The sequence below is a fragment of the Benincasa hispida genome, chromosome 5 (assembly GCF_027475165.1).
Source record: "Benincasa hispida cultivar pf3 chromosome 5, pf3_genome.v1.1, whole genome shotgun sequence".
Classification (NCBI taxonomy): Eukaryota; Viridiplantae; Streptophyta; class Magnoliopsida; order Cucurbitales; family Cucurbitaceae; genus Benincasa; species Benincasa hispida.
In genome coordinates this window covers 35,657,556-35,663,251 of record NC_143482.1, presented here as the reverse complement: position 1 = coordinate 35,663,251, position 5,696 = coordinate 35,657,556, and the positions used below count along the sequence as shown (strand labels likewise).

Below are 5,696 nucleotides of genomic sequence, written 5' to 3'. Positions count from 1 at the left end.
CATATCTTAGTACAATTGGTGCACTTGTGTATCTTGCTAATAATACAAGACCAGATATTGCATTTTCAGAAAATTTATTAGCTAGATATAGTTTTTCTCCTACAAAAACACATTGAAACGAAATTAAACATATACTCCGTTATCTTCGAGGAACAATTGATATGGATTTGTTTTATTCAAATAAATCAAATTTTGATCTAGTCGGTTATGCAGATTCTGGATATTTATTTGATCCACACAAAGCTAGACTCAAACAAGTTATCTGTTCACATGTGGAGGAACCGCTATATCATGGTGGTCGGTGAAACAGACCACAACGGTCACTTCCTCAAATCATGCTAAAATTCTTGTAATTCACGAGGCTAATGGAGAATGTGTATAGCTAAGGTCAATGACTCAGCACATTTGTGACATGTGTGGCTTGTCTTCTAATAAAAATGTTCCAACAATATTATACGAAGACAACATAGCTTGCATGACCCAAATTAAAGAAGGATATATTAAAGGAGATCGAACAAAGTATATTTCACCGAAACTTTTCTACACTCATGATCTTGAAGAAAATGGCGACATCAATGTACAACAAATTTGTTCAAAAGATAACCTGACAGACATATTTACAAAGACATTACCAACCACAACTTTTGAAAAATTAGTGTACAATATTGGAATGCGGCGATTCAAAGATCTTAAGTGATGTTTTTGTGAGGGGAAGTATATATATTGTATTCTTTTAGGAGTATGTATTATATGAAATATGTACTCTTTTTCCTTCACTAGGGTTTTTTCCCATTGGATTTTTTCTAGTAAGGTTTTAATGAGTCATATTTCGCGCGTGTGTGTGTGTGTGTGCGCGTGTGTGCGTGTGTGTGCGTGTGCGTGTGCGTGTGTGTGTGTGTGTTGCATTTGGTGGATCTCAAAAGAATGCACGTGAAAAATCCACTTCAAAATTCCATTAATTTTCACTTTATCAAATTTTATTATTTTAGTTATTTTATTATTTTAGTTATATTATTTTGTATTATATTATATTTATTTATTTATTATTATATAAATATATTATTATATTATATTTTCTCCATATCTGTGTTCCCGTCGTGCTCCTCAATTTCACAATACATCCAAGATTTTAATTCTTTTTCTATCTTTGGGAATTGCTGAAAATTAATTTTTTAAACCCATCTTTCATAGTTAAAAATTATAAATAAACTATTCTAATTTTTTTTTCTTTTTTGAAAAATAAACTATTTATGAACTATCACATAAGCAAATGTTACTTTTTATCTCCATAGAAATAAATAAATCATAATAGCCCATTAGAGAATAAAGATATAAGATTGAGTCTTGCAATATATAGCATTTGTAGGTTGGAGCTTAACTTTTGTTACAACTATGAATAGTTGTATGCATTAGCTGGGAAATTTGAACCAACACTTCTACCAATCATCTCTTCTCTAACAACTCATATATGCTCTCTTCCACCCTTCTCCTTTACCTATAAAAAGGGTTCTACATACTATAAATTGAGATCATCAACAATTATTATCAAATCAACTACATTTTATGATTGATAATCTATAATCTTGTGTTAATTAACACTTTTACCTTATTTTCAGAATTTAATGGCTACTCATCACTTCTCAACCTTTTCATTTCCTCTAATACTTAATGCTTTTATCGTGAGGAACTTTGAATGCTTTATCATGAAAGTGAGTGCAAGGCATCTCTTGACGACGTCATTATCTAAGGTACACGGAGTGCTTCCAAAGCAAGACATACCCAATTTGTCAAAGCCTGAGGTTCCTTCACTACCAAAGGTTGGGTTACCTTCATTGCCTCACCTTTAACTATTGAAAAAGCCTAATGTTCCTGAACTCCCAAAGTTACCTGAATTTTCAAAATTACCTAACTTTGGTTTTTCCAAATTTCCTAAAGTTCCAAGCTTGTCTAAATTTGGTTTTCCCAGTCTGTCTAAAGTTTCAAATGTCCCAAAACATATGCTCCCAAATGTACATGAATTATCAAAAGTTTTTAAACCTAAGGTTCCTCAATTACCAGAATTACCAAATGTGTCTAAACCAAAACTCCCTAAGTTATCTGAATTGCCATCCATCCCAAAGCCAATTCTGCATACCCTTCCAAGAAATTAGCCTTTCTCTTCCTTTATCCAACCCCACACAACAACAACGAAACCTTGAGTAGCGTATTTGATATGCTACAGTGGAATTAAATGCACATTAATATACGATATATATCTTTAAATGTACATTTATATATGATATACATCTTCTCTTATTTTCACCTTTAATAATTATAATTTCTAATAAATGTATGAGATATTAATATATGCTGTTTCTATTCTTGTCAGTGTGATTTTATGGTTATAGGATGTTGTCGTTTGGACTTATAAAATATTATATTATGAATGAATATTTATTTTACCCTTTATGTTTACACTGCTAAATCTAACCAAAATAGATTGATTTCTTTATCACTATGTCTGATAAATTCAACTTAAAAGATCAAATTCAAGCCATTTAAAGGATATTATGTGATAGATTAACTATCCTAAATTATCTTAGGGCTCTTTCTACAATAATTTCATTCATTGATTATCTATGGGAACCAATTATTTCTTTTATTCAAGGATTAATAATACTTTTAAATATGATTTTAAACGAGGATAAAAATTTTGATATTATTTGGTCATGTTGTCTTACTAGCCAAAATAAAACTAAGTTCTCTATTTTAGCTTGTGGAACAAGTGATGCTATGTTGAATTCCAAGGAAACAATGTGATAAAATAGGAAGGGTTTTGATTGTGAGAATAACTCAGAAAAATAAATGGAAGAAAATATTTTAAGAAAAAATCAAAATTTACTAAAGGGTTCCAATTTAATGTGTTCCTTTCGAATTAAAATTCTAACATCGAGCTTGAATGGAAATCCCGAAAGCACGTGAACCCATATGCTTTGAACTTACGTTTTAACTTACAGAAAATTATAAAGAAGTTTAAAGATATTTAAACTAAGCATGAAATTATACAGAGAAGATTTTCATAGAAAAAGGAAGTTACTTTGAAGACAATTCTTCCATCTTTTCCAACTCTTCATTGTGATCACGATCTCAACAACTCTTCTTCTAGTCTTGAATAAGACATGACTACAAGGTCTTTCCTACTATTCTCCAACAACGAAAAGGTTTGTGGAAACCTCTTTTGGGAGACAAGGGAGGAGATTTTCTATCTTTTACAGAGAGACTCTTTCTCTACAATTTTGTGAGAGTGTTTGAGAGATTGAGAGAGGATCGAGAGTGAATGTAAGAGAAAAACTATTCTTCTGTAAGTTCTATCTTTTCAAATGCAGAACACTTCTGCATAACAAGTGAGGGGAGTTAACTCTCCTCTCCACTCACGTTAACTCCCCTGTAACCATAAGAAGTTAATCTTAATATTTGAATTAAATTAAATCAAATCTAATCTAATTTAATTAATTAATTATTGTTCACACGAAGTTTCCGAAGAAACTAGTTTCATAGAGTGGAACTTGTGTTGATGTTGATGTAGATTTGATTTGATGTGATGTGGTTCAATCTCTTGTACTTGATCCTCTGATTCTCTCTCAGTTGAATGCATATGCTTAACTTGAAAAAGCGGAGCGCGTGACTTTATTGAGTTGAAGTCTTAGAAGCGTCCTTGTATCTTCAAGAGACTCGTGTCTTCAGGGAGTGTGCAGCTCCGTGCGCTTGGTTCGTCCATGGGTCTAGCCCTTGGGCCCAATTAGTTGTACTTGGATCACTTTGCATTTGGGTCAAATTAAGCCCATTTCCAGGCTCAACTAGACTTTAGCCAAAATTATAATATCAAATTGGGCTAAATTAATTTCACTCAATCCAATGTTTGAGATGAAAACAAGCAGTATCACCAGATTTTTCCTATTTATGCCTTCAACTTCAATTTGGGGATACATCTTCTAATTTGTCCCAAGTCCAATTATTTTGAGTTTCATCATTAATTTAGTGAATGATATGGCAATTTGTGATTGGTCCAAAATTTCTCCTTTAACAAATGCCTATTTTGAAGATCAATGCACATATGTGGGTGGATGAATCTCGAAAAAGATGAAGTAGGAGTCAAAATACAAGTTATTTGCTCTTGATTTAAACTCCATTTGATGTGCTAGCCAAACTATGAATTTAGTACTAGAATTTGAGATAAATTTTGAAATATGGTAAAATTTTAATTTGAGATTTTGCCTCCAATTGGTTTTAGATTGAGGGCAAAGCTAAATTTGAGATAAAATTTGAAATATAGTCAAATTTTAATTTGAATGGAATTTTAGATTTTACTTACAATTTGATTTGGAAATAGGGATACGAACCTAAATTTGGATGAATTTGAGATAAAATTTGGAAAATGCCCAAATTTAAATTTTACATCAATTTGAAATCTGTCCTTAATTTAGTTTGACTTGAGGATAACAATGTGTGTAATTTGAATTTTAGATAAAATTTGGAGTATAGCCAAATTTTAATTTGAAATTTATTCGAGATTTTATCCTTAATTTTGGCTTTGGGGATAGGAGGCTAAATTTGGATGATTTGAATTTAGGGATGAAATTTGAAATATGTCCAAATCTCGCTTCAAGATATTTTTTAGGACAAAATAGAAATAAAAATAACCTTGACAACAAGCAGAATCCTTAATTTGATTTTTTTTAAAATTTAATCCAAAATTAGGATAAAATCAAATTAAGAAATCTAATAAAATCTAATAATTCAAACCAAATCTTTATCTGATTTGATTTCCTAATTCATCAAGGCACCTAGTGAATCCTCTCTAAATAGGACTCTAAACTCTTACATTCCCAACTCAAGCAGCCTTGCACAAAGGTAGAGAAGAGAAAAACTTTTTTTTTCAAATTCTTTCTTTTCTTTCTTCAATTTTTTTTTTTATTTATTCCCATTTTCCATCTTTTGGAAATTAATTTTTTTTAACTAACTTGCCCCTTTTTTTTACGGAAATTAAATCTACTTGTAACTTGCATTCAAGGAAGTAACTTTTTTCTTTTTATCTCACCGACTCCTTATTTTTTATTTTTTGCAAAGGATGAGTTTTTTTTTTTTCAGCAATGCTCCATTATGTGACCGCCACTTTGACACACATAGGGATGACCCCGAAAAGGTCTAAACAACCCTATTATATCACCACTTCTTGATTAACATAAGGACAATCCCCGAAAGATCTAAACAACCCTATTACATCACTTCTTGATCAACATAGGAATGACCCCGAAAAGGTCTAAACAAGCCTATTACATCACTTCTCGACCAACATACGAATGACCATAGAAAGTTCTAAACAAGCCTATTACATCGTCACTTCTTGATCAAAATAGGGATGACCCTTAAAAACTTTAACAACCCTATTTGATCAACATAGGGATGACGCCAGAAAGGTCTAAAAAGCCCCTCTGTTGAAATGCGGGGGAGGGCCAGCGACGTTGCATGCACACATCTTCTCCTGAAAACAAAGGACTCTTACAAACCAAATTTGTAAAGAAAAGCAATAAATTCTACAGTCCAATCCCGAAAACGTCCACAATTGTAAAACCCATTCATTCATCATCATGAACAAAAAAAAAATAGAATGCAACCAAGTATAAACTGAATTTTAATTCTGGAAAATTAAAATTTGG

General features: G+C 31.6%; 1 pseudogene; it reads left to right on the top strand.

Annotated features, from left to right (window-relative positions):
• The first annotated feature begins 1,622 nt into the window (after positions 1 to 1,622).
• On the top strand, positions 1,623 to 2,198 carry LOC150036067 (uncharacterized; annotated as a pseudogene).
• Positions 2,199 to 5,696: the final 3,498 nt, after the last annotated feature.